The following is a 21617-nucleotide window of genomic DNA, read 5'->3' on the forward strand; positions in this document are numbered from 1 at the left end:
GCTCAGAGGTTTACGTGTGTTGAATTTCTGTGACAAGTTCTGTATTTTGCTGGAAGTGAATAAACTTTTTTGCTTATTTCCAGTGCTCAGGGTTTTGGCTGTAAGTTTTAGTTCTTTTCTTGAGATATCTATTTTATTCTATTTGAAAGAAAATTTTGAAAAAGATGCATAACATACAAAAACACATAATGAATGTATATTTGGAAATTTTGTGCTGGAAAGAGTCTCTTGGACTCAGTTTGACTGGGAGAAAAATCAACTCCTGCTGCTTCCTGCCTGCTTGTGTGCTCGCTCTCTCTTTTTTCATGTTTGCTGAAATAGTTACTCATGACATCGATATCTGAAATCGGTTTTCAGTTAAATATTTTGGAAGATTTGCTAGCTCAACAAGGTGCCATGAGGGAGAGCTTTCACCTCCCTCCATCCAAGATCACAGTGGTGCTGATGCCATTTTCTGATTTAGGGAAACTCCAGATGGTTGTGTTTTTAGTCCAGGAGCAACAGAGACACATAGGATGAAAAGAGATTTCCTGATATGAGAACTGATTTTGTTTTTTGGTTGGATATATCTGCATGCTTACCTCTGGTGTTTTAAGTGGTACTGTTCTGTTTCCTGATTCTTTTGCTAGTACAGCCTAATCATTGTTATATGAATTGAATTCTCAATATTTTACTACTAAATCCTACCTGGCACACTAAGAAAATAGTCACTGGATCTGACAGGGTGTTAAACTGGATTTAAGTAATGCAATTCAAACTCTCACACAGATTACCCCTATAACTGGTAAATTTCCTCTTACTAATGTTCACAGCAGTTGAGACAAAGTAGAGAATGTTCAGTTATAAAAACCAAAGATAACACTTTGTTTTTTATTCACTTTAAATTTAATTTGCCGGAAAATCTTAAATTAATCGCATACATGATATCCTGTCTTTGTTCTTTCTCAGCTTAGATAACTCAGAATTTGTTATATGTATGTGGAAGTTCTTAGGTTGAGTTGTTCAGTCTGTCTGTAAGTCTAATTAGACCATTTTGCTGTCACAGCTATTTACTACAGAAAAGAATTACTGATGATTTCAGTTCTAATGTATTATTTATATTAGACATTTAAGTTCATTCAGTTTTTTGATAGGGACTATTTACTGTTGCAAAACTAAAGATTATGACATCACGATTTTAATTTAATTTGCTTAGTTGCATTTCTGAAGCAGAATGAGATAGGCAGTTGGACTAGATGATCATTATAGGTCTCTTCCAGCTGAAATAGTCTGACCACTTCAGGGCTGACCAAGTTAAAGCATGTTAAGGGGATTGTCCAAAAGCCTCTTAAACACTGACAGTCTTGGAGCATTGACCACGTCTCTAGGAAGCCTGTTCCAGTGTTTGACCACCCTTTTGGTAAACAAATGCTTCCTAATGTCCAGTCTAAACCTCCCCTGATGCAGCTTTGAGCTATTCCCATGTGAAAACCTCTGTTCTAGTTCTGATGCAATTTTTAAAAGGTATTTGGTTGACCAAAATGCAGTCATGTTTACATTTTGGATATCCTCCAGCTTTTTAAATTTCTAAATTACTTCTAAAATATTTGTCTTCTAAAGTTGTGTATATTGGCCTTGAAACATGTGAATCTGTAAGCCTTTGTGAGCATCTGGACTGTACTGGAAACATTGCAAAATATCCCAAAATATAGTATCTTAGTGCCCTCTGTAACTGTTGATATTCTAGGATATTGTAGTTGTTGAGTTGTTGTTACAAACTTTCACTTTTGGAAGGAATTTGACACAAAATATTTAACTTATTTTAAAATGTATTGTAAACGTTGGTTTCTGTTCTAGTTTACTATATAAAAGCTTGGCCAGTACTTGAAGTATATTTTTTCTAAGGTTGTTTTTCAAATCTATGTTTAGAACAGAAATATGTTGATATTGTCTATTAAATACAGAAGCCAAAACCTCTCAGCACTTCGTTGTTTCTTCCAAGTCACATAATGTATAAAGACTTACCTGCAAGCACACAAACCGAACCTTTCTCACTAAATGCATCTCTTGATCCTGAAAAATCAATTTGTGCAAAATCTCAAAAGAAAATGTAGTATTTCTAAGTTATATTGGAGGCAAATACTGGAAACTTGTATGCCATTACAATATTTAATGAAATAATTATTTGCAATAAACACTTCAGTTGGCAGAGATCCTAGCCCAGAGGTCCTAACCAAGCTTGGTGCTTGGTTGTGTTGAGCTTTCCATAGAAGCAAAGGTAGATACGATTGTAAATATGTACAGACAGTAGAAGAAGAGGGTGGCAGGTCAGAGTATGAACGTGTAGGTGGTTATAATGTGAGACTGATGGAAAATGAGATACTTAAATCAGCAGTACAGGGAAATAATCACATGATGTATGTCAGCATAGAAAATGTTCTCATTTTTTTTTTTTTGGCAAGGTGGTGGCTAAAATTTTGTGAAGAGGGTCTTGTTGAAATAGGAATGCTGAATGGAAATAGTGTGCTACTGCTGATTAAATGTGAGGTCTGGGAAAGAGAAGGTTATATTTAATTAGACTTGTGTCCAACAGAGAAATGGGGCATCTCTTCTGTGGTTTCACAGTTCATATTAGGCAGCAGTAGTAAGGATTTTTTTTTATCCTTTTTGGAACTTCAGTCAATCCTGGAGTCTGCTTGTATTCCTGGTCCTCTGCATGTGTGTGAAATTGTTCCTTCTCTTCAGGCTAATTTCCTATTAGCTGCAAAGGCTTGTGGATATCAAGATCAGTTTGGTTATGATTAGAAGTGCTTCCTTTAGGCTCACCTAAAGCACATTAAGGAGAGGGGGGAAAGTGTGTGTATGTGGAAATGGAGAGCGATAACCCTTGTTGCCACTTTATTATTCTGATGATATATGGGGATGTAAGTCTTTGCTGTGATTTTTTTCATCAAGCATTGTATTCACTGTGAAACAAAAAAAGGGAGAAAGGTTATATTTTTTTAACAGGAATCTATTTTTTCTTTAAAACAGCTTTTTATTTATTTTTTTACCCAACTGTGAAATTCAAGAATGAGAAAAAAAACTGGCCCACAGTCTCACAAACGCTTTCTTCTTTTCTCATGAGTTGAAATACTTGTTAAGCAGGAAGTACTTAAAAGAAGAAAAGTGCTTTATTTGTGGTATCTCATTCTGAAATTACCAGCTAGACTGACAAAGTGTGCATGTGATGGTATTTACTTAGAAAGGTAGTAGTTAGCTGTGAACAAATTATACTATTCTTTCCAAAGTATGAAACTGCTCACAGAATGAATGTAGCAAGTAGTAAACTACATTCTGTAGGCTTGTGAGTAATGCTCTCTTCATAAAAATATTTTTTCTTAAATGAAGGAATTATAGTAGGTCAGAAAAGAGCTCCTTAGCTGAAATATGACTTGCTGTCAGGTGAATGTGGAAAGACCACTGTAATAAAAACCAGGAGGAGTACATGCACAGCAGGAGATAGTTCAATTACAGAATCTGTGAAGAGTTTGAGGTGGAGGAATTTAGTTTAAAAAATGTAAGCAGATAAATAAAGCTAGATCAAAATAAATGAATGCATTTTACAAGTGCAGCTTGCTCTTACCAATTAATGGAAGACATGTAGCCCTTTAACTCTGTAGTTGGCCCTATTTTCCTAAACAAGTACATTTTAATGGATTGTGTATAAACATGACTCCCAGTTAAGCGTGTCAAGTATTTTATATGCTTCGTTACTCCTAGTATTGAATTGATTAGGACAAGCGTTTGACTTGAGGTGAAATTTTCCATGTATGAATGTTAAAAAGCCGATATGGAAAAAGAAAAGACCTTTCACATCTTCGGTGTCCAGCACACAAGTGTAAGAAACGGTGTGTTACTACATTGCAAGGCAATGCATACCTGCCTACCTGAAGACAGAATGACTATGATCAAGTTTGTTTCATTTATGTTTGCTTTGTGATCAGTAGCAAGTTGATGGCCACATTAAATGACTATATAAAACTATCACAGAAAGGTTAGCCTGGATAAAACAATACCCTGATTGATACTTGCCCCTTGTTTGCATTCAAGCCTTCAGATCTTTGAGAAAGTTGCTAGATTTTTAGAATGCTTAGCTTTTAAAATGAGACAGAATTCGGAAAGCCCAACATCTGTGGTTCAGGGGTAAGGATGTCCCTTAAATGGTTGTTGAGAAGAGATTTGTTACCTTGAATTATGAGCCGCAGAGTAATTCAAAATTGCGGGAGAGAAGCAGAATTCAGGAAATACAAGTATATAATATTTAAAAGGTTGCCATTATGTTGTCTTCTTTTCCTAAATAATTTATGTCAGCTGAGAATTTGATCTTCATCGCTTTTTCTTTTTTTGAAGCCTGCTTTTATTAATAGGAGTATTTTAATATATGCATGAATATAAATCTTACTAAAGATGCCATATTCAGTTATTTATGTACATATAGAGTACAGAATGTTCACATTAGAAACAGAGAGCTTGTCTGATTTACAGGATCACGGAATCATCTAGGTTGGAAAGGACCTTGAAGATCATCTAGTCCAACCGTTAACGTAGCATTGGCAGTTTCCAACTACACCAGATCCCTCAGCGCCATGTCAACCCGCCTCTTAAACACCTCCAGGGATGGGGACTCCACCACCTCCCTGGGCAGCCCATTCCAACACCTAACAACCCGTTCTGTAAAGAAATACTTCCTAATATCCAGTCTAAACCTTCCCTGGTGCAACTTGAGGCCATTCCCTCTTGTCTTATCACTCTTTACTTGGTTAAAGAGACTCATCCCCAGCTCTCTGCAACCTCCTTTCAGGTAGTTGTAGAGGGCGATGAGGTCTCCCCTCAGCCTCCTCTTCTCCAAACTAAACAACCCCAGTTCCCTCAGCCGCTCCTCATACGACATGTGCTCCAGACCCTTCACCAGCTTCGTTGTCCTTCTCTGGACACACTCGAGTAATTCAATGTCCTTTTTGTAGTGAGGGGCCCAAAACTGAACACAGTCATCGAGGTGCGGCCTCACCAGTGCCGAGTACAGGGGTAAGATCACTTCCCCGTCCCTGCTGGCCACGCTATTTCTGATACAAGCCAGGATGCCATTGGCCTTCTTGGCCACCTGGGCACAGTGCTGGCTCATGTTCAGCTGGCTGTCAATCAACACCCCCAGGTCCCTCTCTGACTGGCAGCTCTCCAGCCACTCCTCCCCAAGCCTGTAGCGCTGCTGGGGGTTGTTGTGGCCCAAGTGCAGCACCTGGCATTTGGCCTTATTGAAGCTCACACAGCTGGCCTTAGCCCATCGCTCCAGCCTGTCCAGATCTCTCTGCAGAGCCTCCCTACCCTCGAGCAGATCAACACTCCCACCCAACTTGGTGTCGTCTGCAAACTTACTGAGGGTGCACTCGATTCCCCTTGTCTGGATCATCAATAAAGATGTTAAACAGGAGTGGCCCCAAAACCAAGCCCTGGGGGACACCACTCGTGACTGGCCTCCAACTGGATTTAACTCCATTCACCACAACTCTTTGGGCCCGGCCATCCAGCCAGTTTTTTACCCAGCAAAGCGTGCGATCATCCAAGCCTCGAGCAGCCAGTTTTGCCAGGCGAATGCTGTGGGAAATGGTGTCAAAGGCCTTACTGAAGTCGAGGTAAACAACATCCACAGCCTTTCCCTCATCCAATAAGCAGGTCACCCTGTCGTAGAAGGAGATCAGGTTTGACAAGCAGGACCTGCCTTTCATAAACCCATGCTGACTGGGCCTGATCATCTGGTTGTCCCCCATGTGTTGTGTGATGGTACTCTGGATGAGCTGCTCCATCAGCTTCCCAGGCACCGACATCAAGCTGACAGGCCTGTAATTTCCTGGATCATCCTTCCAACCCTTCTTATATATGGGCGTCACATTGGCCAGTTTCCAATCTGTCGGGACCTCCCCGGTCAGCCAGGACTGCTGGTAAATGATGGAGAGCGGCTTGGCGAGCACCCCAGTTTGCTCCTTCAGCACCCTCGGGTGTATCCCATCAGGTCCCATAGACTTGTGTGTGTCTACGTGATGCAGTAGGTCACTGACTGTCTCCTGGATTGCGGGGGGGGGTCGTTTTCCCAGTCTCTGTCCTCTGGCTGAGGAGGCTGGATTCCCTCAATACCACTAGTCTTGCTATTAAAGACTGCGGCAAAGAAGGCATTAAGCACCTCAGCCTTCTCCTCATCACTTGTTACCATGTTTTCTCCCGCATCCAGCAGGGGATGGATACTCTCCCTGGTCTTTCTTTTGCTGTTGACATACTTATAGAAACATTTCTTGTTATCCTTGATTGCTGAAGCCAGGGTAATTTCCAGAAAGACTAGTGACATGAGAATGAAGCTCTTCTTCCTGTGCCACCTTTGTTTGTGTTTGGTAGTGGTGATAATTTTTTCCCAAAATGAAATGCTACATTTTTGGGATTGGGAAACTGCTTTATTTGGCAAAAACATAAGTGAAACTGTTTGAGCGTAATTTGTGATGACTGGTTATCTCAAATCATTTGAGTATGACAAGAAATGATGAGTAAATCTAGTATGTGGCTTTGAGAATTGACATCACGATATGTATGGCCAGATGAAGAATAGAAAATTTTCTTAAAATTATTTTTAAATAAACTGCTTATGAATTAAGAACATGAAAAGATAGGAGACTTCCGCTATTTTTATGTGTTTCACTGAAAAAAAGAAAAGCTCTTAATGCTACATGTTTGCAGAGGAATTGTTTGTCACAATGTCTTTTCCTCTTTAAAAACACATAATTGAACCCCAAAACAGTGAAACTTGCTTCCCTGTAGGAGGAGGATCTTTGTGTTCCACAACTGTCACATAGAGCTAATGCTCATGTTTTCTTTGTGGCATTAATTATTTGCAAACCAGGTTTTGTTTTTAACCAACTGTCCAACATAACTTAGGGTTACTGTAATAGAAGTCTTTTCTGGCAGAAAGAAAAATGAATTACAGACATTTGGCTGACACTTTGTTGCACTGGAGTTGTTAAAATATCTTAGGAAGGCAGGAGTATTTTTCTTTGTTGGCAAAAATGAATTGGCTAAATAAAAATTCACTGGGATGTGGACCTCACAAATGTTTTTGTAGTTGGACAACCATTGATCTTGGAGATCCCATTTAAGTATATTATTCCAAAGCAATTTGGTTTGTCCTTGGGTCAGCTCTCAAGGACCGAGTTCGTTCATCATAAGTGCTTTGCAAATACTGAGTACTGTGTCAGTAATTTGCTACTCTGCAGACTCATTCTCCATACCTGCTCTCCTTTCCTTCTCTGTTCATAAACACCGATTTTTTTATAGAACATTTTATAATAAAACTGCATTAGGCTTTGAGAAAGTATTTGTAAATGAAGTATGCAGAGGAATTTATTTCGATAGTTTACTTCCTCATCTACTTTCTGTGAGACACCGATTTAAGGGGTTTTTCCACTTAGAAGTTAACACTACAAATATAGTCTGTCTTAGGAGCTGCAGTTACTTCATCAAATGACAAAGTAGCACAATTGAAACAAGTTTCTCCATGATGCCTGTTCATCAGGTTTGACCAGTGTCACTGTTCAGAGTGATCTCTAGTCTTGATTTCCATTGTGCATAACTTTTGAATGAAGGTATCAGCTGATTTGTCTACAGTTGCAATAAAACCTCTGGTCTTTCTTTGAAGACTAAATATACAAGTAGTTGTGAGTCTATTTTTAAAATTCATTTACCTATTTACTAGGATGTTTTTTTGTAAAAATGACTTCTCAGGTCCCCAGACTCTCCCCAGCTCCTCCTGTCCGCTACCTCACCCAATAATTCTATTATCTTTTATCTGGACAGGATCTGAAATACTAATCTACTAACAAATACCTCTGTACTCTGTTTGTTTAGATCAGTAACATCTATACCTGTCTCCTGCCTGATTTTGGCTATAAGCTGAATTCGTAATTGCTTGCATCAAGCAGAATGATTCACAGAATAATAATAATGTTAGAAGGATACCTGTTTGAAGGAGGAATTGTGGGTTCACAGTATCATTTTATTTCTCCAGAACAGAGATGAAACTGTAAATTAGATATTCTAAAGTGAAAGAATAAGTTATGAAGGACAGCTATTTTCTAAAAGAGCTTCTGTTAAACATAGCAGGTGGACCAAAAAGAATTAAACCAATGTTTACAATTTTAGTTTAGAAACATCTTCAAAATTTGAGTGCCTTTAAATAACACAGTCTAGAACAATAACAGTTGTACAGAACACAGTGTTATAGTTCTGTGGAATTAACTGATGTTTTGATTAAGCAGTCTTAGTGGTATACCAGACAACAATCCTGAAGGATCAGTGTTAGCTTCAGCTTCCAGAACTAAGTAAAAGATATTTTAATGTTGTGTGGCTTCTCAACAGGGAGGATACAGAGACTTCTTAACTTGGCAGAAGAAACTTTTGAAAAATTTTCAGCCCTCATTTATCATATACAAAATTATCTTTAAAGAAAGGGAGGAGATGACTTCAGTGAGCTATGATGAGATTCTTGAACTGATCCTTTAACCTTTGAAAAGCCTGGCTTCTGACTGAGTTCCCTGTGTTTTGGACATAATGTTGATTTCTTGGGTTTTGCCCTTATACCAAACAGTTATCAACCATTCTCTAACTTCATGTGATTAGTTATGACTGACGTTTTAATAATTGCTGCTTGGGGTTTTTTTTGTGGGTGTTTTTTTTTTTTTTTACAACATTGAAGGAAAACAGAGTTAGATTATGTAATTATCTTTTAACCAATTTAAAAGTTTGTGACTTTCGGTCCATGTTAAAATTGTTTGTAATTGCTAACAGAACTGACTAACATAATAATTATGGAATAAATGCTTTATTAGATGCAGAGTTATTTGTTTTTAAATGGTTGTCAAGATTGATTCAATATATCCACGTTGCTTCTAGGATTATTTTGTGAGGATAGGTCACAGTTATTTCGTTCCGCTTTTTATATTGGTATTACCTTTGGAATACTTTAGACTTGAGAGATGCTTTCTGAGATGAGAATAGATGTTGCTTAAAAATCAAGGCTGTTATTTTATTAAAACTCAATTTTAATAGGGAATCTGATATTTTATGAAAAATTTTGCTAATCAAGAAATGCCAATTATGTGTTTTACTTTAAATGTTAAAAGCAACAGTGTTTCTAAAATGGGATCCAGGCAGTCATTTATTCTATAAAACAAAAAGAGTTAAAAGAAACACTTTAAAGTTCTCTATTTCCCTTCCAAGCCTGTCAGAACTTTTTGAAAGACTTTGAAGATTTTTTTTTTTAATAGTTTTGTAGCCTATTTCAGTATCTCAAGCATCCTGAAACAGGAACTCATCCTTCTTCTTCAACTGATTTTTCCATATCAGACAGCTCTTTGCCTGCAAGCCACATGGGTAACAATCCAAGGGAAACTCAACTGAAGCTGCTTCTCATTAACCTCTCCTTAAAGTTATACTTTTGCTGCACTCATTATAAGTTTAAACCACATTTATGATTGTATTGTATTTTGCAATTCAAGATCTGGAAAACCTGCAATGGAGCCAGGTTGCCTCATATTCTTTATAAATACTTGAGAAGTAAACAATTTTCAGTAACAGAAAAGAAAATGCTCACAGCTTGAATATAGGCAACACTGGTATTTGAGATGATAAGTGTAAGGAAAGGGAAGCTTATTACTATATTCTTCTTTTATATGGTATCTTAAAAAGAGGATTCTTGCAAAACTTTAGATTTCATATGTGACTTTTTTGGATCTTTTGACTGTTGTGGGATATAGCATTGCATAGTTAGCCTGAGGACAATTTTGATGGGAGTTTGAATGCAATTGCTAATTTTTAGACAAAGAATTCTTTATGTGTAGCTGGAAATAATAAATTATGCATGCCACCAAAATGGATAATTCGTCCACAGCAATATACACTGTTCCTACTATTACTGTGCTCTGTCTCCATTTTTCTTTTGTGATTGTCTTGGTTACCAAACTAAACAAGGGAAGAGAATGCATTATTTTATAATTTTAAGATGCATATTTGGAGACAGGAGGCAAAGCTATTACATGACTAAGTTAAATTAGTATGTAATAATGATTTTTAGGTACAGTGTTTTACTGAAACAAATGCATTTTGAAAACATAGAAGGCTTCTATGCCTCGTGAGAGCAATGCATCTGCATTATGAGGGATACAAGTTCACTACATTTGTTTGCTCAAAGTCTGTTGCACTTTTTGAGTGATGTTTTGGTCTAAGTGACATGCTTAACAGCCTCTGAAATACTAAAAATCTTCAAAGAAAAAACAGTTGCTAGTGTATCGTATTGAAAGTCAGACTAGAAAGAATAGTATCAAGTTTGAACAGCTGCATTTTGATTCAGTTAGGAGACATTCTCATTGGTGTTTGGCTTGTTCTGTAATAAGTTACTATGGTGAGGGTGATTGACGGACTTTCTATATGGCTGATAATCATACTGAAAAGTGTCACCTTTGTTTCAGTGCCTTGCTTTATAGAGTAAGTGTAAACCCTCAGAGAATTACAGAGGCCTTAGCCCTTCATATTGAATATCCCCTATAACAGGAGTTCAGGTTTTGGTGAAGTTTAATCCCTAGAGGTATGGTTTTACAATTCCTTGTTAATTGTGAGTTTATTAGGCTTCTGAGAGATTTGTTTTATAGAATACAGTGTATAAAGTTCAGCAGAGGCTTTTAGTCCTGTTGTGGTTTGTGTTTGTTTATTGAACATATCTAAAGAATTAAAATTAAATGCTGCAATTTGCCAGTTGAAATGTTTTAGGGATTTACGATTTGTGAACTGAGGGCAATTCTTAATGATTTGGTGTTGTAAATTCACAGTAGTCCTAGTTCTGACAGCTAAATTAAAGCATGTTCTTGATTAATCAGAGTGAATTACAAAGTGGCTGCACTTGACAGTCACTGACCTAAGCTGGCTATGTGTAGATAGAATTTGAGTGTGATCTGCCATGAATAGAAAAAGTAGTTTTATTCATTAAACAGTGGGGTTTTTTCTCCCTTTTGTCTCTAGAGTTCTCACACATACGGAAGGACATAAAACCTAAAAACATTAACTCATAGTGCCGTGGTTTGAGCTCAGAGGGCAGCTGAGCATCATGCAGCCGCTTACTCCTTCCTTCCCTCCCAGCACTGAGAAGGAGAAAATAAAGTAAAAAAGCTTGGTAGTTTGAGCTCAGAGGGCAACTGAGCACCATGCAGTCACTCAGTTCCCCCTTCCCCCCCAGCGCTGGGGAGGGCCAAGTAAAGTAAAATGCTCAGGAATCAAGGACAGGGAGGGATGATCCATCCATTACTGTGACAGGCAAGAGACAGACTCATTAGGGGAAGAAAAAAAGAACAGAAATTTAATACAGACGCTAACAACAACAACACTTAACAGACAGAGTAGGACTGTGAGAAGCATTAACACATCTTGAAAACACCTTTCCCCATCCCTCCCTTCTTCCTGGGCTCAGCTTTGCTCCCAATATCTCTACCTCCTTTCCCCTAGCAGTGCAGGGGGCAGAGAATGGGGGGTGTGGTCAGTCCTGCTGCTTCTTCCACCTCGGGGTGGGCAGACTTCTGACATTCTTCCCCTGTCCCAGCGCAGTCCCCCACTCACAGGAGACAGTCCTCCACAAACTTTCTCAAACATGAGTCACTCCCGCAGGCGTGTGGGTCACCCCTGTGTGCTGCAGTCCTCCCAGTGCTGAATTACAACAGCGGGGCCTTCTTCCCATGGGTTCCCCATCTTCTTTGGGTGCAGTCACCCATCCCGGCGTGGGGCCCTCCATAGGCCACAAATCAACATCTGCTCCACCATAGACCCCCATGGGTGGTGGTGGGGGGTTGCCCTGCTATCTCACCCTGATACAGGGGAATGTCTGCTCCAGCGCACCTCCCCCCCTTCTCCTTTCTTCCACTGACCTTGGTGTTCACACAGATCTTCTCCTCAACTCCCCCAACTCCTCCCAGGTTCCCCTTCTTGAATATTATTGCAGAGGCACCACCACCGTTGCTAATGGCTCGGCCTTGGTGCAAAGGCAGGTCTGACTTGGAGCTGGGGGAGCTTCAAGAAGCTTCTCACAGGGGCCACCACTGTAGCCCTCCCTCCCCTGCTACCAAAAACCCCTGCCACTCACTCAAACCATGACACATAGATGACTGGCAGATTTTTATTTATTTTTTTAAACAGGACTATTAAATTAGTTTTCCATGTCTTCCTCAGAAATCTTTAATGAATGTTCAATAGCCTGTTAAGTAACTGTGGCCTTTGTTTCAGTTAAGCTATTTGGTCTATCTTTTCCTCCTGGTATCATTGTAGTAGAGTTTACTTGTTTCTTTGTCCCTTTTATATTTGTGTTCCTTGTTCATGGGATAACAGAGCCCCAAAGTTATATTATTTATCTTTTAAGCCAGAGGTTTAGATATGAAGTACTTCGCAGAAACTTTTTAGCATGGAGGTGCAGGTCATTCTTTATGGAAGATTACTATTGAGGAAAGAAGGATTGATGATGGATTCTAGTAATTTTGGTTGGGACAATGTCCAGGAAAAATCTGGGATGGATGATTAATGTGATCCAAAAGGACATCTTGTAAACATGACTCAATCATCAGCAGGGGTATTTTTGGGGAAGCCAGAGTATATAGCAGTTTATCTCCTTTAGTGGTTAATAAGGTGTATTTAGGAGTGATGCTGTGCTACAAAGTGACACTTTGTAGAGAAGACAGTGATGACACATCTCTTGTTCCTTTGTGCCTGGAAACTACATACAAGAAGGCATTTAACTACTTTTTTTTAGTCCTGTTTATAGTGTAGCCATTTCATAACAACTGATTCCATATATGCTATCCAGTCTGAATTACACAGATGCTGATCATTCATGCACTACTGACTCTCAGAAGGTCCTCATGGCAGCTGAATATCTAGTTGTCAGAAAAATCTGCCTGTTTCAGAACTTCAAAAATATAAACAGATAACTAGATGGAGAAATGCTGGCTTTTTTGTTCATGTTCCATTTATTTTCTCTTGCTTGTGTCTGAATAAGTGAAAACAGACTTTACATCTGCCACTATGAGGAAGAACTAAATGCCCATTTCAGGAGTTTTGGTCTTTGTACTAGTAGATGGGAACTTTCCTACAAAGTATATATAGTGTTCAAACTTACAGCAAATTCATCTTTATACCTTGTCTAGTTTTAATCTGTATGTACCTGATTTTCAGCATGCTTTTGTAATGATGTGCCCATTTTTGGAACATGAATTCCTTTAAAAACCTTTGGATACCATTTAAAAAATTGTAAAGATGTGTAAAGAAATCCTGTCCCGTTTTCACATAAACAAGTAAAAAGATTGCTTTTATTTAATTTGGGCCAATATTTCCCTTTTTGAAAGATGTTTTAAGTTTCTCAGTATTTTAATCAAACCTTGTAGTAATGAATTCCATATGCATTAGCATATGTATTAATTACAAAGATTTAGGAGGAAGGGGAGTTAATGCCTTTCTTTGTCTTCAAATATTCTGAATATGCTATGGGATAAAAAGTTAAATTGTTGAGGACATTAGTCTTCATCATTTTTTTCCAGAATATACTAATACATTAGTATTTCAGTTGCTGTACAATTTAAATTGATCTTTTGTAGCACTGGCATTGTCTTTAAGAGAGATATTTAATCTGCTTCAGTATCCTGGTATTTCTTGCTGTAAAATGCCTTCACTGCTTATCTGAAGAGTGTTCTGTAAGTTTTCTCGACTTAAATCCCAACTACATTGATGACAAGGTGTAACCACTGTAAATCTTGTGTCCTTTAGCTATTTCATGTGTCATCCATTTGCTCTATCTGAGAATATGGGAATTCATAATTCATACAGTTATGTAGCATAACCAACACAGGGAGTTAAAGTTTTTTTTTTTTCTCTTTCTTTGCAGTATTTTTATAGGTCACTTACATTGTTATTTTCTACACATTGTAACTGAGGGGCAGCTTAGTTTTAAATTTATCAGCTCAACTGTTAAGCGAGCATGACTGATCTCTGTATTTCTGCTACAAAGCCTAAGCAGTCCTTTCAGGCAGATGCATCAGGAGACCTTCGTTACCTCTGAAACAACATTTTGGCTTTTTTACTTACTTCAAAGTGTAGTGCTGAGCTGTGCAATCTATCTTTCAAGACAGAAGTGTGAACTGGTCGAGCGGAATCAAGTTTTTCTTGGCTGTTTCACCAGTGCGCTGCTGTGTGTGAGTGTTGGAGCTTAAAAGTTTCACAGGCCACAGGAGGGCAGCAAAATCTATTTGGATAAGAAACTGTACCTGGATGGATTGAGCTGTGCCCTGCGACTGAGTCGCCCAAGGGAAAGATGCTTTTTGTGTGGCAGTTCTCAGCTCAATAACCTCTAATATCAAAATTTGGGACCACCCGTTGGAAAAAGTAATTTAAAACATCTTTTTTTTTCCTTCAAATTAGAGTTCATGATTTAACAGTTGACATAGTCATTGTGTTAGAGTAGGTCCTAAAAGCACTAATTGCGGTCTATGCTATGTGCTGTATAAACACATAGCAGAGTAATGCCTTCTGCCTTGAATATTTTCAAATTTAAGAAAAGAGGTAACAGCTGAGCAGGGAGTGATGGAGGGGGAAAACTGATGAGCTAAACAACTTCTGCTGGAGTTTTCTATTCTTTGGGGTAAAGGAGAATGCTGGGAAGGTATTTGTAAGAGAATGAGAAGCTCAGTGGAAATTTCAGGGGATTTTTTCCTGGCACATATGTAACAACATGAGAAGATTTGTGCAAGTGATATAATTTTATTTTTTTTTTAAATCAGTAAATGCTGCCATAGTTCAAGGGCCAGCATTTTGGTAACTGAAAAAGATAATAGCATTGAAGGCTAGGTTATGGCTGGAATTTAGAGGAAAGGGAATTAACTTGTTTGATATGGTAGAAGAAAAAAGTAGGCAAATGAAAGGATGTAAAGAGATGAATTTTAGGCAACTGACCACTAATTTTTTTTGTAGCAGCACTCTGAGCACATGTGACCCTCTTCATTAGGAGTGAAGGGCAGTAGTCAGAATGTGAAAGAGCTGTCTAGCCTATGCAAATGTTTGAAAATGTTCCCCAGAAACAAGTCAAAAAGGATTCTCTCTCTTAATTGAACCTCTCACAACTACTTTTCCTGGTGTAATCTTGCTTTCAAAAAAGGAAATGTAGGCACCGGGAAATTACACAGAAATTAAGATCAGAAGATTATCGAAACATGAGAAAGAAGGTATAGTTTCTGTGCTTGGGCACAGAAAAGACTGCAGCCCAGAGAATGACTGAAACTGAGCCTGAGCATCTCTTTTTCCTCTTCCTTGGTAACAAAATACTGTAAATATATTGAAAGAATTTATATGTTGTTCTCACTTGAGTTTATTGAAATTCACTCATATTTTGTTCTGAGGATAGGTTCTTTAAAAGCATTATTTGTTATTGATTTGGGAGGGAAGGAGGAGAGGATTTGCTGGAAGCTTAAATACTTCATAGATGATTTACGTTACCTTTTTTATAATGGTCTCTGGAGAACCCATTAGATTATTTGTAGATTACTTGTGAAAAATAATTCAACCTGTGTACTTAGTTTGCAGTTTCTTATTTTACCGGATTACTGAAACTCTATTCATCACTCCTACTTAGTATAAAATATCCTTAAGGAGTTATTTCTAAGGCTACTGGTTGTTTCCAGCGTTTGTGATTGCCCAGATTTTATGTCAATTCATAAATTGTCATAATAAAAAAAATGGAGGTTTATTTTGTGTTTATTAAGCTACACAGTTTCCTTCAGGAATGTAGGCAAGCATGTTTTTAACAACCTTATTTTACAGTGTCAGAGTTTTGTACATTGCGGGGATGGGACTGCATCACTGTAATGTAAAAGTCATATCATTGTCAAGGTACTGTCAAGTTTTGTGCAGCATTAGTGAATTTCTGTAAGCTCTTTATTGACATTTTATAAGGAGTTTATGAATCACAACATATTTAATTGAGGCAATACAACAGACTTGTGTCTATAAAACATACTTTGAAACTAATGTTTTTTGTTTTGTGTACTGTTAAAGGTAAGCATTGTACAAGTGGCTGTATATACCTTCTTTTTCCATCCCCCAATCTTCATCTGTTGCAGATTTGAGGTACAGATTTTGTTTCCAACCCATAAATCATTTGTGACAAAATATGAGATAAGGAGGAATTTTTGTGTCTGTTGAAGTTACTTATGGTTTCCATCTGCACTTTCAGTGTTTTTAGATTTCGGTGTTAAGAACGATGAAGTATTACTTGATTTGGATACAATTCCACATTTACCTCTTCCTGAAAGTGAGTTCTTAGGCCACAGTTGTGCATTTAAAGTTCTAATCAGCAATTTCAAGGAAGACAGCACTGCTGTGTTTAAGAAAAAAAAAAACCCCAAACCTGGTAGTGAAAAAAAAAAAGGGAAAATTATTTTGAGTGATTAATAATCTGTTCTGAGTAGTGTGATACTTTCAAAGCTTTTAATTGCACAAAGGAAAGGCCAGACTACTGTATGTTTTAGTGAAGGTGGTATTAATTATTTTGTACTTGAAATGCATCTTTTCCAGATGGTCTGGAATAGCTTCTGAAAAGTTAATTTTTGGCGCATGTCTCATGTCAATTTTCTGGCATCTTACCATAGCAATATCAAAAGGAATTCACATCCTTTAAAAACTTTTAAAGTAGGAAATTCAGCTGTTTGTAGAATTATCTTGTAAGTATAGAAGAATAGGAGAATAATCCCAATATTAAAATCAGTCAAATCTAATCTGAAACAATAAAATTGCCCCTGTTGTTGTGGAACATTAATTTAAAAATGCAGAGATAAGAGAGAGATATGATACTTTTATTTCAGTTTGTGCCAGGAGGTTACTTTAAAACTTTTGCAGATCTGTCACCGAGTTGTTAGTCTTTGTGTTGATGTTTAAATTGCTAGTGTAAGTATTGTGAGTAGGCCAGCTGAGATAGTATTCATTTAGTTGTTCCATCAGCACATCCTACCTGGAATTTTCTTATGTGTCTTATTGGTGAAATGCTCTTAAATATGCTTAAATGCTTTTGAATACCCATTTGCCAATCCTTCTTGTGTTTTTAGTGACATGAAATAAGAAACAAAACAACATTCCCTCACCCCCAAAGACTAAGATACATCTTAGCAGTATAAACTGTTCTGAGTGCTTCCATGAAGAAATGTAAACTGGACAAAGTTCTTATCTTGGGTCTCAGTTGCATTGCATATTATCTGCAGTCTTTCCTTTGATAGTATGCGGGGAAAAAATCAAAATGCACTCTTATACTCCTCTGGCTTATACAAACACTCCTTGCTGTCCTAGATTTGTACCTGACATTTTGAAGTCAGTGCTGAAAGTTAGCTGAGGTTGTAAATGGTTCTAGGCTGTATATGTGATGTTCAGGACTGTGTCTGGAAACTGGCTTCCTTTCCCTATCCTTCATCAGTTAATGACATTGGGAAATACTGGTATATGTTGTGGACTTTCATGAGCTAGCATTTCATGCTGCATCCTGGGTGAATTCATGTGTTTCGGTGCAAGTTCAGTGGGACTTAACTAGCTGGTATCTTTAGGAAAGAACACGGTTCTGTCACTTGCATCATGACTGGCTTATTTTGTGCAAAAAGTAAGGCAGTTTGTAGATATAAGACCTTGAATCATGCCTCATATTTCTATTGTGTTTTATAGTAATATTTGTATATATTTTGCTTGGAATTTTATTTATCTGTATCATTCTTATGCTTCTGTGTCATCCACAGAAGCTACTTGTATATGTGTTGCCTGTTCTGAAATGTGCATAGGGATTTGGTGTTTGTAGCTCATTTTCCCTCATACAGGGAAAAGAATGTAATCAAATCTTGGTTCAGAAGTAGTAACTTGAAAAGTGAACCAGGGTATCAAATATGCATAGGTAAGCTTCAGAAACCAGACTTGCTGTGGAAGTCAAATTTGGTGGACTTTAATGACAAGTTTGGCATGAATATGAATAAATTTCTAATGTCTTTCATATTTTAAATTGATGATTTGGGCTTTTTTTGATTTATATTTTTTAGACCTTGTGAACTGTAATAGACAGAATTACTGTTTTAACTTTTAACGAGCTTCATATTACTGCTACAAATCTAAGTGTGAGTGAAAATGCTTTTTTTTTTTTCCCCTGCTCTTTAGTGGTTGCAGTATCTATAGTCCTCCACACGCTCTCAACATGTTTGTTTCCTTTGCATGAGTACATTTTCAAATCCTCTGGCTAGATACTTCAGTGGATTTTTTAAAAATAGGTACACTTGGTAGTGTGAAGAATGGAGAATTTTTATTTTCAAAAGCAGAAGTTAACAGCTTGCTTGAAGGTGGCTGTTCACCAAAGATGGTTCTTCACAGGTGTTGATGTTGCTTGTTGAATGGAAATGAATTCTTTTGATTCTGAAATCAGTAGACTTTTTCTTTTTAATGTGAGAGGGAAAGCATAGTTTGTTCTGCAGTGCAAAGTTAAACTAATTTTTTTTGTTAGTAGTGTGCTGTGAAGTGTCCTCCAAACCTTGAAAAAGGTTACTTAAATATTTAGCAAAATGGAAAGAGGGATGAAGCAACAGTGCTAACACTGAAAAATGTTTGTTTAGTTATATTAATTTAGTTCTATATTCTGTTTGTTCTTGTGCTATGTGTCTTCTTGAAGGCATGATTGTGAAGTGTGCTCTGTTGAAAAGACTGCAATGTACTTGTGCAGTCTAATGCTGCAGAACAATCCAGGTAATTAAGAAGAGACTGCCTCAGTCCTGTCACCATGACCTTTGTCATGGGTGGCTTTGGTGTGACTTCCTTCACTTCCAGTTTGTGAATATTTGCTTATTTTGAGCTTTCCAATCATAGTAGGTATCTGTTGGTCTGCAGAGTCCTAAGGCCAGGGACTTTTCTGTTGTCTGTATTCCTGTAGTACTTAAGTTTCTCAACAGCAGCAGTGGTTTTACTGCCAGATCTCTGCAGTACAAGTCTGATCTGAATTAGATGTTGGCACTCTACTGTATCTGTGACAAATTAGCACACAATTTGGAACTTGTGCCTAGATACTCCTATGCTAGCTGTGGGAGGACACCTGAAACCATACTTGACTTGGAAACAGTGCTATAGAGAGAATGTTGTCTAGATTAAAGCTTTTCAGTACAAGTTAAATGTCAAAAAAATAAAGGTGGGTGGGGGTGGTGTGGAATTAAAAGTGTTACTTGAGTCCCCAGGGTGATATCGAATCAATGCTTTGCAATATGAGGAAGCTACATGTTTGGTCTGGTAGTAGTAGCACTCAAACATGATTTCATAACTTGTTTAGGTTCCACCTGACCTAGAATCCTTTCTTGTGCTTAATACTGCATGTACCCATAATTAGAGTCCTTGTCCCAGAAAAGCTTGTTGCTTGGAGAATCTCTCCCTTGTTCTTCCTAGAAGATTCTGATTCTGCCACTTCCTCCATGTATTGAATTGTACTTTGATTTCACTTGGTTCATTTTCAGAGTCATTTCCTAAGGAAGAAAAGATAAGGATATAGAACTCAGCAGAGAGTTATGGGTATCTCAGTTCTAATGTCAAGTCCTTCCTCACTTCCAGTATTGAACATCTGAAAGAATGTATGATCAGTCTGTTCATTTCACCATGTCATTACTATCAAATTTGTTTCCCCCTAACTCTATGGAAACATTTTGAGCCCAACTCTGGACTAGCATAAAAACAATGTACTATTTTGTTTCTTTTGACAATAATTCAGTAGTATGACTGGTTTTGAAATAATTTGGCTGAGATCACTGCATCTCTGATCACTGTAAATCAGTAAATTAAGAAACCCAAGGTTTCCTCTCCCATTTTTTTTACCTTTAAAGTTTAAGGGAAGGAGGAAGATCCAGGAAAATGTGGGCAGTCCTAACAAATTCAGTAAATGGCTTAATCTGAAATGCACAACTGCTTACTATTGGAGTTTATAGATCTAGCTCTACAATAACACATGACCTAAGAATTTAGGCCTTGTTTGTTGAAGACTCTGTGGAATCCTGATTATAATTTAAATGGTTTCCAAAATAATGAGTTGGGATTTCCAGACCTATTTTACCTGTAATACAGAAACGTGTTGCTGACCAGTGTGGTGTTACACTAAGCAAGCAGCTAGAACTTTTTTTAGTATAAATGTGTATTGTAAAGTATTTGTGATATCCTTTAATTGCATTTATGGATCGGTGTATATGGATATGTTTCTTATTTATAATAGAAATATAAAACTGTAAGTACTGTGAAAAGTCTTGTAGCCAGGAGTTTTAGAACTATTTTTTCATATGTAACTTTTAGAATGAAGGGTTAAGAAGACTGTTTATTCTTGAACAGGTTCTGAATTTATTGTTCTAGCTGATATAGCCCTTTACTTTAGCCATAAAGTAGCTGTACAGCTCTTCTCTGTGTGCTAATTCTGAAATGGTTTGCATTCTTTGGTGATTTCTGTGGCAAACTGGAAGTAAGCAAAAATAAATGTCACTATGCTTTAAGCGTAGGAAATGTGGAAGCAAATCCCCAATTTTACATCCAGATCCTTTAACTTCAGACTGGTAGTTTCCAAATAAGACATCTCATTCGTTAGTCACTTAATGTAGAATTTTATTTTCTCTGTCACAACACTTGTCAAAAATAATGTGAAAATAAGTCTGGCACTTAATGATAGTAACTTTCTGTTCCATATTTTTTCTCCAGGTTTGCAGAACCTCTTTTTCTTGTAATTGACTGTGGGTCAGATAGTTTTTGAGGGAGGCAGATGCATTTTGAACTAATGAATAAATCAAATGAATGCTTCATGCTTTCTTAAATTAGCCATTGTTGATTCTAGTGATTTTTTTTTTTTTAAGTATATAAATATAAACAGTAAAATTCTTCATTTGAGCACTCCATTGCTTGCCCATTGCTAGACTCTCATTCTTTGTAATTCAGGTTTGTCATCCCCAAAATGTATTTCAGATTTATCTGAAGTAACCTTAGCCTGCTAGGCAGGTATCAGTTTTGAGGAATTGTGACAATAGAAATAAATTTTGTTCATGTCATTCCTCTTGGTTTACCTGAACTAGAATATGAAAGCCAACACAAATGGGTATATAGCCATCTTTCAGAATTGTTGGTGTCCCTATATTCTGTAATGTATTTTTTGAGCACAATCTATTGCTGTACAATTTTTGTGAAGCATTGCCATAATTTCTTTGCTATACTCTCATCTTTTTTTGAGAGACTGGAAATGGTTTCTTAATTAAAATAATCTGTTTCTCTAAAAACAAACCAAACCCTGAAAAAAGAATTTGAGCTGAGACAGAATAGTTCTTGATCCTGTGTTACATGCTATTCAAAAAACATCTGCCAAATGGATTACTTTCCATTTTATCTGCAGCACATATTTGACATTCTTCTGCTTGTGCTTGTTAGCGGATGCTTTGGCCCAGTTGTGATCCCACTTGATGTATATTGGAGTTATAAGTTCTCTGTAACTTACTTTGAATAATGTTTGAGAT

At 37.4% G+C, this 21617-nt stretch overlaps 1 protein-coding gene across 2 annotated transcripts in view; it reads left to right on the plus strand.

Annotated features, from left to right (window-relative positions):
* The window catches only part of GSTCD (glutathione S-transferase C-terminal domain containing), a 77635-nt gene that overhangs the window by 19574 nt on the left and 36444 nt on the right, over positions 1 to 21617 (plus strand). The window lies entirely within an intron of this gene.

The sequence above is a fragment of the Strix uralensis genome, chromosome 4 (genome assembly GCF_047716275.1).
Source record: "Strix uralensis isolate ZFMK-TIS-50842 chromosome 4, bStrUra1, whole genome shotgun sequence".
NCBI lineage: Eukaryota > Metazoa > Chordata > Aves > Strigiformes > Strigidae > Strix > Strix uralensis.